This window comes from Physeter macrocephalus, chromosome 14 (assembly GCF_002837175.3).
Source record: "Physeter macrocephalus isolate SW-GA chromosome 14, ASM283717v5, whole genome shotgun sequence".
In the NCBI taxonomy this organism is placed as follows: domain Eukaryota; kingdom Metazoa; phylum Chordata; class Mammalia; order Artiodactyla; family Physeteridae; genus Physeter; species Physeter macrocephalus.
The window spans coordinates 67,527,690-67,538,741 of record NC_041227.1 but is presented as its reverse complement, the minus strand read 5'-3'; positions in this window follow the sequence as shown (position 1 = coordinate 67,538,741).

Below are 11,052 nucleotides of genomic sequence, written 5' to 3'. Positions count from 1 at the left end.
AACCACTGGACCACCAGGGAATTCCCTGTCTTTTCATTTTTGATGTCTAGTGTTACTAATACATTTACTATCTACAATGTGTTGTGTAACATAAGACAGTATTGACGTAGGTACTGACAGATGATTCATCTTGTAAACAGACCATGTAAACATATGGTATCAGTATCGATAAATACAATCAGTACTTTAAGTGTATTTTCTCTTCCTTATGACTTTCTTAATAACATTTTCTCTAGCTTACTTTACTGTAAGAATACATTATATAATATATATAACATAAAAAATATGTGTTAAATGTTTATATTATCAGTAAGGCTATTAGTAGCTAAGTTTGAGGAAGGGGTCAATTGTGCCTTGTGGGGTGGGGGACTGGGGGGTGTTGTTTCTTAAGTTCCTTAACCGTTGTTCAAGGGTCAACTGTAATCAAAAATGTCTGAAAGGGCTTCCCTGGTGGCGCAGTGGTTGAGAATCTGCCTGCCAATGCAGGGGACATGGGTTCGAGCCCTGGTCTGGGAAGATCCCACATGCCACGGAGCAACTGGGCCCGTGAGCCACAACTGCTGAGCCTGCGCGTCTGGAGCCTGTGCTCCGCAACAAGAGAGGCCGCGACAGTGAGAGGCCCGCGCACCGCGATGAAGAGTGGCCCCCGCTTGCAGCAACTGGAGAAAGCCCTCACACCGAAATGAAGACCCAACACAGCCAAAAATAAATAAATAATTTTTAAAAATGTCTGAAAGAATTGCTAAACTATATATGTTTCCTTTGTGGGCTCTGAAAAGTATATTTATGTAATAGGCTTTGTAATTATAGTTATAGATAAGATAAGGCCTTAGTTCCAAGATAAAAGAAGAGTTTTCGGCGTGATCCAGTGTATTTGCATTTTAATTTGCCATGTAAAAATAATGCCAGCACAATATTTTGGTTTGTACAAGATCAGGGTTAGTTTTCTTATGATTTAAACCTTTTTACTTTTTAATATTGATTTTATAAGTTAAGTAAATTATCTTAGTTTTCATATATGATTTACCTTTTGAAATTTTAAAAAATACTCACCATGCTGTACATTACATCCCCAGAACTTATTTATCTTTTTTTAAAAATTTTATTCATTTTTTACTTTTATTTTTTTTGTGTGGTATGCAGGCTTCTCACTGTTGTGGCCTCTCCCATTGCGGAGCACAGGCTCCGGATGCGCAGGCTCAGCGGCCATGGCTCACGGGCCCAGCCGCTCCGCGGCACGTGGGATCCTCCCGGACCGGGGAGCAAACCCGGTTTCCTTGCATCGGCAGGCGGGCTCTCAACCACTGCCCCACCAGGGAAGCCCCTATTTTTTACTTTTTTATTTTTGGCTGCGTTGGGTCTTTGTTGTGGTGCGCAGGCTTCTCATTGCAGTGGCTTCTCGTTGCAGAGCATGGGCTCTAGGCGTGCAGGCTTCAGTAGTTGTGGCACGCGGGCTCAGTAGTTGTGGCATGCGAGCTCTAGAGCACAGGCTCAGTAGTTGTGGTGCACGGGCTCAGTTGCTCTGCGGCATGTGGAATCTTCCTGGACCAGGACTTGAACCCATGTCCCCTGCATTGGCAGGCAGATTCTTAAGCACTGCACCACCAGCGAAGTCCCTAATTATGTTTTAAGGCTTTCAATTTATTACCTATTTGTGTATTTATGTATCTGTGAATGCCTAAATACACATATATGTAAAGGTATATTAATAAATCATTTACTGAAAATTGTTACATGAATAATATATAAAAGGAAGAAAATGAGATTTGGGGCTTTTTTTTTTTTTAATGTCCAGACTAGTAGAAGTTCCTTCCTTCCTTCCTTCCTTCCTTCCTTCCTTCCTTCCTCCCTCTCTCCCTCCCTCCCTTCCTTCCCTCCTTTCCTCTTTGGGTCTTCGTTGCTGTGCATGGGCTTTCTCTAGTTGCGGCGAGCAGGAAAAGTCTACTCTTTCCTTTTTGTCACTAAAAATATCCTATTAACTCTTGGTGCTTTTTGACATACTCTTAAATCATTTTTTAAAAATTAATTGATTAATTTTGGCTGTGTTGGGTTTTCGTTGCTGTGCGCGGGCTTTCTCTAGTTGTGGCGAGTGGGGGCTACTCTTCATAGCGGTGTGCAGGCTTCTCATTGCGGTGGCTCCTCTTGTTGCGGAGCACAGGCTCTAGGCACACGGGCTTCAGTAGCTGCGGCACGTGGGCTCAGTAGTTTTGGCTCACGGGCTCTAGAGCGCAGGCTTAGTAGTTGTGGCACATGGGCTTAGTTGCTCCGCAGCACGTGGGATCTTCTGGGACCAGGGCTTGAACCTGTATCCTCTGCATTAGCAGGCGGATTCTTAACCACTGCACCACCAGGGAAGTCCTTAAATCATTTTTGAAAAGAGTTTTTTTTTTTCTTAAGTTAAGCTCCTAGTAACCATTGTTGTTCATTGCTGTGTGTTTTTACAATATTGCCTATAAATATATCTTTTCTTTAGATATTTATTTATTACTTATATGTTGTTTCCTCTACAACTATTCTTGATTTTGCCTTTCCTAAATTCAGGCCCCAAATTTAGGCTAATAAAACTCTTAGGATATTTTTTTGTGTGCCTAAACTATGTTTGGGTTTCCTAAAATAGCCATCAAATAGCACAAAGATCTGCTCCTTTCTTCTATAAAAAGAACAACAGGGGGGCTTCCCTGGTGGCGCAGTGGTTGAGAGTCCGCCTGCCAATGCAGGGGACATGGGTTCGTGCCCCAGTCCGGGAAGATCCCACATGCCGCGGAGCAGCTGGGCCCGTAAGCCATGGCCGCTGAGCCTGTGCGTCCGGAGCCTGTGCTCCGCAACGGGAGAGGCCACAACAGTGAGAGGCCCCCGTACCGCAAAAAATAAAAATAAAAGAACAATAGGAATCATTAGGTTTATCTGGAATTTACCAAATTTAATTAATTCAAAACTATTGTGAGAGCTCTTTTGTCTACTAAACTCACAATTTAAAAAAATAATAATAAATTGAAAAGAGAGGTTATCTTTCTAAGTTATTTACACATAAGTAAAGTATATTAATATGAATATATGTCAAGAATTGTATATGTTTCAAGTTAAAAAATAAAGCCTACATATTTAAGCACAAAGACTGGTATGATAACTGTCTACAAAAAGATCTGTTTCCAGAATTTTAGATTCACAAGCCCCTTCCCTTTTTGTTCATGAAAAGTGTGAACAAGCATTTGGGGTACTGGTCAATTACATGGGGATCATCAGAGGCCTACTGCTTATTTCAGTTTTTTATTAGACCCAGTAGCCAAGACATAGATGCCTCATCTAAGAACTATAGCAACAATAGCAGAGTATGGGAAATTTTCCCTTGATTTAGTTCTAAGGTCTCTACTAACTAAAATGGTTACCCATTCTAAAGACTCTTCTGTTGACAGAAAATGTTTAGTACTTCTCAGCTGGTGGCCTATCTACCTGTGAAATATTATTGTTTCCTTTTACATATCACTGTCCATCACTGCAACTCTGTAAACCCAGCCACCCTCCTAACGTGAAGAAGAAGCCCATGGCTGTTTTTCTTTGTTAGGGAACTGTCAAAACCTGATGTGCTCAGTTTTGTGGCAAGGTGACTGCTGCAGGCTACTTGTCTCAGGCAGCCATGTCAGCTGGCTTCCAGTTGGTTCAACAAATGCAAGTCCGTGGAAGGAGAATGAAAAGCAGTGGGAAGGGAGAAGCCAGGGCATTTCTCTACCAGCACCCTCCTCCACCCCAACTCCCATCTCCACATTAAGTATCATCCCCCATGATGGCAATAACTCTCACGTGGGTCCAGCTCCCACAAGAAAGGTTGGCCACAATTCTGGCTTCTACAGGTGACCCTGGCTCTGGGATCTGGTAACGCTGCCCTTTGTTCCTCTAGTTCCAGGAGTGGTAACAGCTTTCTTCTATTGTTAATTTGGGGGTTGCCTCACAGTCTCCTGTTAGGCTTCTCAGCTATTGGTTACTATACTACTCAGCAATACAAAGGAACAAACTATCAATACATGCAACAAATTAGTTGGACCTCAAGGCAGTTATACTGAGTGAAAAAAAAGTCAATCTCAAAATGTTCCATACTGTGTGATTCTGTTTATACAACATTCTAGAAATTACACAGTTGTTGACATGGAGAATGGATTGGTGGTTGCCAAAGGTTAAGACAAGGCTGGGGCGAGGTGGGGTGGGGAGAGGGGATGTGTGATTATAAAGGGATAGCACGAGGTATCTCTGTGGTGATGGAACAGTTCTGTATCTTGATTGTGGTAGTGGTTACACAAATCTACATGTGATAAAATTCCATGTGTGCATATAACTGTATATATACACACAAATGCAATGAATGTATATGAAACTGATGAAATCTGAATAAGGTCTGTGGATTGTACCAATGTCAATTTCCTGGTTTTGATACTGTACTACAGTTATGTAAGATGTTACCACTGGGAGAAACTGGGTACATGGTACCCTTTTCATACTATTTTTGCAACTTCTTGTGAATCTAATATTATTTCAAAAAAAATTTTTTTAATCCATAAAGAAAGAAAGAGAGATTCCCTGACATCTATAGTAGTCCGTAGAAAATGGACAGCAAATTAAAAACTTGTAGATGTTTTCCTGTTATCTAAGGAAGTAGCCATAGTAAAAATGGAGTTTAGCAAGAATGCTTCTTGATATTGCCTGAATAGTAGAGATAAATTGACAGCATTGAACCAACATTGGTGGGGGGTAACTTTAAGGGTATTGCTGAGGATTTTCCAATGCACATCTTACCAGCCAGTGACATAGTCCTGGTAAGACTGCAAAGGTAGGACATGGACAAGAACCAAAGCCTTGAGGCTCTGTGAACACCTCCAAATGAACTATAAGTATGTTCTAGTTATTGTTTATTCTCAGGGTGGATTGAGACTTTTTCTTGCTGGAGAGCTATGGACATATTAGCAGAGAAAAAAATTGCTTGATTTTTAAATTCCCACCGTTGGGGAAAGGGGTCTCAATTTATCTCTCTAGTAACAGACATATTTCACTGGTACCATTATTTTTTTAAAATTCTTTATGCCTTTTACTTGGAAAATACACTGTCCATATCATCCACTATCTTCAGCAAAAAGAAAGAGAACTAAAGGAATGAAAAAACTCATAATTATCAAAACTCTCAGAAACCCAAAGTTTTGCCATTGCCCTTGATAAAATAAGATCAATTGTGGGTCCCTCCAGGACCCACAGGTTATCTCCTTCTGAGTTAACTGCTCCATGCATTTGGGAATCACTTCCAATCCTAGACTGACCCCATTATACTTATTGACTAACTTCTTCAGGGATTCATATAATACCTCCAGATTTAGCACCAATAGATATAAACTGCATTTCCAAAACACCCACCTAAGCAGCTCTGCATGATCTGAAACCTGGAGATTTGGTCTTCTGGAAAAGAATCAGAAAAAAACTGCCCTTGAGCCTCTACAAAAAGAACCTTTAACAGATAACTGACATAACAATAAAACTCCAAGTTGTTGATCTTTCGGTTCATATTTCCTAAGTGAAAAGATGTACATCACTTACTCCAGAGTACTGGGCATCCAGTCCATTGGGGGACCTCAAACTGAGGATTGTTAGACATTTTCTGGAAGCTGCTGACTGGGGGCAGCTTCTGTCCAAGATGAAGGAGAACGGTGCTAACCGCACATGTGAATAGCTTCTGCAGAACAAGGTTTTTTGCTTCTTCAGTGCCCTCTTCCATACCCTTTGTTCTCCTAGTAATATTGCCTATTATTGTCTTTAACATCCTCTTTAACTGATTAAATGTTATCTTAATATGGTCTTCCCTATCTTCATCCTGTTACTTTTGACCCCCTTTGATCTCCTTTCGCTGCTTAAGGAAAAAAAATATGCCGGTGTGTATTTCTCAGACCTTAGGTATTGCTCTGAATTTAACTCATTCCTGGAACCATTGCCTCCCCATCTAATCCTGCTGACAAAAAAATGTAATAACTTCAAACACTTCAGAAGGTATATATCCTTCTACAAGTCCTTTCTGGTCTTAAGTTTTTCTCACATAATTAATTCCAAAGTTCAGTCTTACAAACTTGTACTTGAACGAAATGCTTCTGCTGAGGTCATTATAACCCTACCCATAAAACCTAGGTCATCAGGAATGGGATATAAGGTTGGGGCTATCTTTGCAATAATAGTCAGTCTATTCTCTTCTGAGACACTCCAACCTATCTGCAAGCACTATGTAACTCCACTCAAGGAATCTGTCCACCTCAAGAGTCCAAAAATTGGGTACTCCCGGTGCAACCTATGCCTCAATAGGGTCCGACTTCCTATGCAGACATCAGGCTTTTACCTGCCTGCTGCACTCTAACTTATCCTGTGTATTCAGAGTAATTGTTAAGAGCCTTTCAGATATTTTAAATGACCACTTCTCCAGAAATCTCCAAAATGAGGCAGGCTGTTCAAGAACAGGCTATTCAGGAAAACTCCCTGGAGGGATAACCTACTTCATTATCATGTATGCTGTATGAGCTATACTTCCCAGAGAGGGGTAATAGTACTGGAAAAGGTGATCCAAATCTTGCCTCTAACCTCAGCAGACATCATAAATGCCAACTTCTACTCAGAAGCCCAACAACTAGTTTAAATTTAAATTCATTAACCAAGGGGAAATTTATGCTTTGGCAAACACTGCTTGCTGCACCTATATAAATACAGGTCAAGTTGAGCAGCCTGTGACTATGCTAAAAAAAAAAAAAAAAGTCACTTGAATCGCTAAGAAAGGCAAGCTGGACTTTGGGACATGTTTTCATTGCCTGGATTTGATACTCTAGGCCCCTGTCTTCAGGATCTGTTACAAGAATTAATAACTATTTAGTTTCTGGTAATTTCCTGTGGTACAGTTGGCTGATGTATTCTGGTCAGAGTTTTAAATGCTACTGTGCAACCATCACCATGTCAGAGGATTTGAGAACTCATTCTGCAACAAAAGGAGAAGGAAAGACTAACCATAGGCTCACTATAGATGTTCTCTTGACAGTCTCCTGATGAACAAAATCTTGGCAATGGTGAAGAGCTGGCTAGTAAGCTAAAGTTCTGAGGCTTGACTCCATCTGCCTTTGGCTAAGAGGGAGACAGAGAAAGAGAAAGCATCCTCTGACAGCCTGTAGCTGGCCTGGCACTATCACCTAGGCCTTGGTGTTGATAGGAGCTAGTATGACACTCACAGCTAGACTGTTGTTTTCTCTTGATAAACATAAACAATTTTACAGAACACCAATATCACAGAGACAAGGCCACTCTGTCACTGTGATGGATCAAGATAAAAACAAGACCACCCTGTCGTTATGTCTGAACACAGTCAAAAACAAGAACATTATCCAAACAACAGAAATGCCAAGTATCCCTATCCTGCCTAATATAAATTACTTCACTTTCTTTATCAATGATAGCTTTAATCTTGCTCCTTTCTTCCCACCATTTAGATAAAAAGTTTTAAGATACCAATCATAGAACTATTCCCCACTTCCTCACAGCATCCAAACCAGAACAAAGCCCCTTTCCTTGAACCCTTCCCAGAAACCTAACACGAGCTCAAATCCTGTAATAAGTCATTTACAACATCTCTTACTGAGATGCCTCACAGTTTCCCGTATTGTGTGGTCTCCCTCATTGCAATGAGTCAGTAAACCCAACTTTGTTCAGTTATAGGTTTGTTCTTGATAGCCTTTGACAGGAGGGCATTGACACTTCAAATTGGACTTTTTTTTCACTGAAAAGATACTGATTTTTTAAAAATTTATTTTCTTTCTTTTTTTTTTTTTTTTTTGGCTGCATCCAGTCTTAGTTGCGGCACGCGGGATCTTCGTTGAGGCATGTGGGGTCTTTCTTTGTGGCACATGGGTTTCTCTCTAGTTGTAGCACTCGGACTTCTCTCTAGTTGTGGTATGTGGGTTTTCTCTTTCTAGTTGTGGCACGTGGGCTCCAGAGCATGTGGGTTCTGTAGTTTGTGGCACATGGGCTCTCTCATTGAGGCACGCGAGCTCAGCAGTTGTGGCCCACGGGCTTAGCTGCCCTGCGGCATGTGGGATCTTAGTTCCCTGATCAGGGGTCGAACCCCCATTCCCTGCATTGGAAGGAGAATTCTTTACCACTGGACCACCAGGGAAGTCCCGAAAAGATACTGATTTTTTTAAAGTTGACTCAAAACAAGTTTTTTTCTTCTTTGAATTTTTGAATTTTAATTTTTTTATACAGTGGGTTCTTATTAGCTATCTATTTTATACATATTAGTGTATATATGTCAATTCCAATCTCCCAAAACAAGTTTTAAGCACTATGAAATCATACAAACTAGGTTTATGGGTTTTATTTGGCCTGAGGGCAGCCAGTTTGTAACCTTTCAGTTGGATGATCTCCCCTCTGGATATGAAGGTTGATACTGCCGTGAATGGTTAACAGCTTCAGGATGTAAGCTGAACCAGGGATAGAACACATACTTTCACATGTACTATTTCATTTAATGTTCTTTTCTACTTAAATCATTCAGAACTCTTTTTTTTTTTTTTTTTTTGCGGTACGCGGGCCTCTCACTGTTGTGGCCTCTCCCGTTGCGGAGCACAGGCTCTGGACGCGCAGGCTCAGCGGCCACGGCTCACGGGCCCAGCCGCGCCACAGCACGTGGGATCTTCCCGGACCGGGGCACGAACCCGCGTCCCCTGCATCGGCAGGCGGACTCTCAACCACTGCGCCACTAGGGAAGCCCCCAGAACTCTCTTGATTCTATTCATGCTGTGCCATTTGCAAGGTTGCGTGCTGCCTGTTTGCCTATATATGAGGTCAGATCCCTATTTTACAGGAAGATGCTGATGTATACCTGTTCCCTTCTCACTGTCAGCCGGTAGCCATAGGAACTGTGATCAAGCAAACAATAACACCTCCATGATCGAATCCTCAGGGAACAAAGTTCATTTTAATGAAGTTGGCCTGATCACAGAGGAATCTGGGGGACTTTCTGGGCTTCTCAGCGTTGTGCCGCCTCCTTACTTTAAGCTGGCTCCGGAGGAGAAGAAAGTGGAGCTGTCTCAGGTATGGGCTTCTTACTGGGAGCTGGGACTTGAGCCTGGTAGAGAAAGGCTGTGGAGAAAATCCTTCCAGGCCTGCTTCTCCTGAGAAGAAAGCAGAAGAGCCTTGTATACCAGGTCCTGTGGTCTCTGAGGGCATTGCTAGTTCTGTGAGTGTATGAATTGAGCCTAGAAGGATTCTAGCATAACTCAGGGCATTGGCTAAAATATCTTTAAGGACTCTGCCAGCCCTGGAATCATACGAGCAAAGGACCCAATTCTATGATATCTGCTTTGGCCTGTGAAGATGGGAGGGAACAGAAAAGGCTTTAGGCTAAGTGATGGTTTATACCCCACTAACTCACTTTCCTTTCTGTATCCCTGCCATTCCCCACACCATACATCCTTCACTCTGTTCTCCAAAAAGCCCAGGGACTTTAGCCTTCCTCTGACTACCTGAGGTGAGCCCTGGGAACCCTTAAGCCCACCAAACCCCTGCCTTTCCCTTTTCCTCTGCTTCATGGGCCAAGGTTTCTGTCTCAGTTTCCCCGCATGACAAAACAGTTTCCCTAGGACTGGAGCTAGCCCCAACCCCTTTGCAGCCCAGAGTCCCCTGGCCAGTGCTGGCTCTTGGGCTCAGTACAGCCTTCCTGTGCTCATAATGTCAGGCTGGGCCTTACTGTAGAAGAGACTGATTACTCAGAATATAGCCACTACAGGGAACCCCTGACTGCCTCTCACATAATATATGGATCTTAACACCTGAATCAAGATACTTTGGATACTGTCCAGTGGGCCATGGCCACCATCTTTCAAGGAGTGGCTCAGTGGCAAGATCAAGTTCCCAGTCCAAGTCTCCAGTCCCACTCTTATCTCCTTTCTCACTGAGAGAGAGACAGACAGAGAGACTGAAGACAGAAAGTCCTAAAAACGATGTGACATTTTTCTGTCAATCAATCACCTAAGGCAATGGAGGGTTGAATCCTTATCCATCCTTGCCCAATATGCACCTTTGAGGCTTCTTTTATCATTAAAAAATTTAAAATTATTATTGGAAGGGTAATATACATGATAAAATGTTCAAACAGTAACAGAATATACGTGTAAAATAAGTTTTCCCCTCACCTTGACCTCTAACACTCCAGTCCTCCTCTCTAAAGGCAGCCACTGTTCAGAGTTTCTTGTTTATCTTTCCAAGATATTCTGTGTACATATAAGCATGTGTGTACCTAATGTCCTCCCTTTTGTGAAACACACATATTGGCATACTATACGTTTCCCTGCATTATACTCTTTCCACTTGATATATCTTGGAGCTTATTCCATGTTTGTACAAATAGATATGTCTCATCCCATATAGCAGCTTCAGAGTAGTATTCTATTATGGATATACTATCATTTGTATAAGGCCCTACTGGTGGGACAATTAAGTTTTTTTTAACATTATAAACTATGTCTCAGTGAATATCTTTGTAATATTTCTTGGAATACTTGAATGAGTAAATGTGATAAATTCCTAAAAGTAGAATTTCTGGGTCAAAATTTATGTTCAGCTTGGTAGATATTTTCACTTTGTCCTGCAGAGAGCGTAAGTCAGTCAGTTTACACTCCCATCAACATTATGGGCGGGACTATTTTCCCACAACCTCACCAACAGAGTATTTCCAGACTTTTGATCTTGGTGTGGCTTTATTAGTTTATTCATCAAAATAATACACATACATTATTGCCAGGCCCTGAGATGGCAATAATAATAATTCTAGGGGCTTCCCTGGTGGCGCAGTGGTTGAGAGTCTGCCTGCCAACGTAGGGGACACGGGTTCGAGCCCTGGTCTGGGAGGATCCCACATGCTGCGGAGCAACAAGGCCCGTGAGCCACGACTACTGAGCCTTCGCGTCTGGAGCCTGTGCTCCACAACAAGAGAGGCCGCGACAGTGAGAGGCCCGTGCACTGCGATGAAGAGTGGCCCCCGCTCACTGC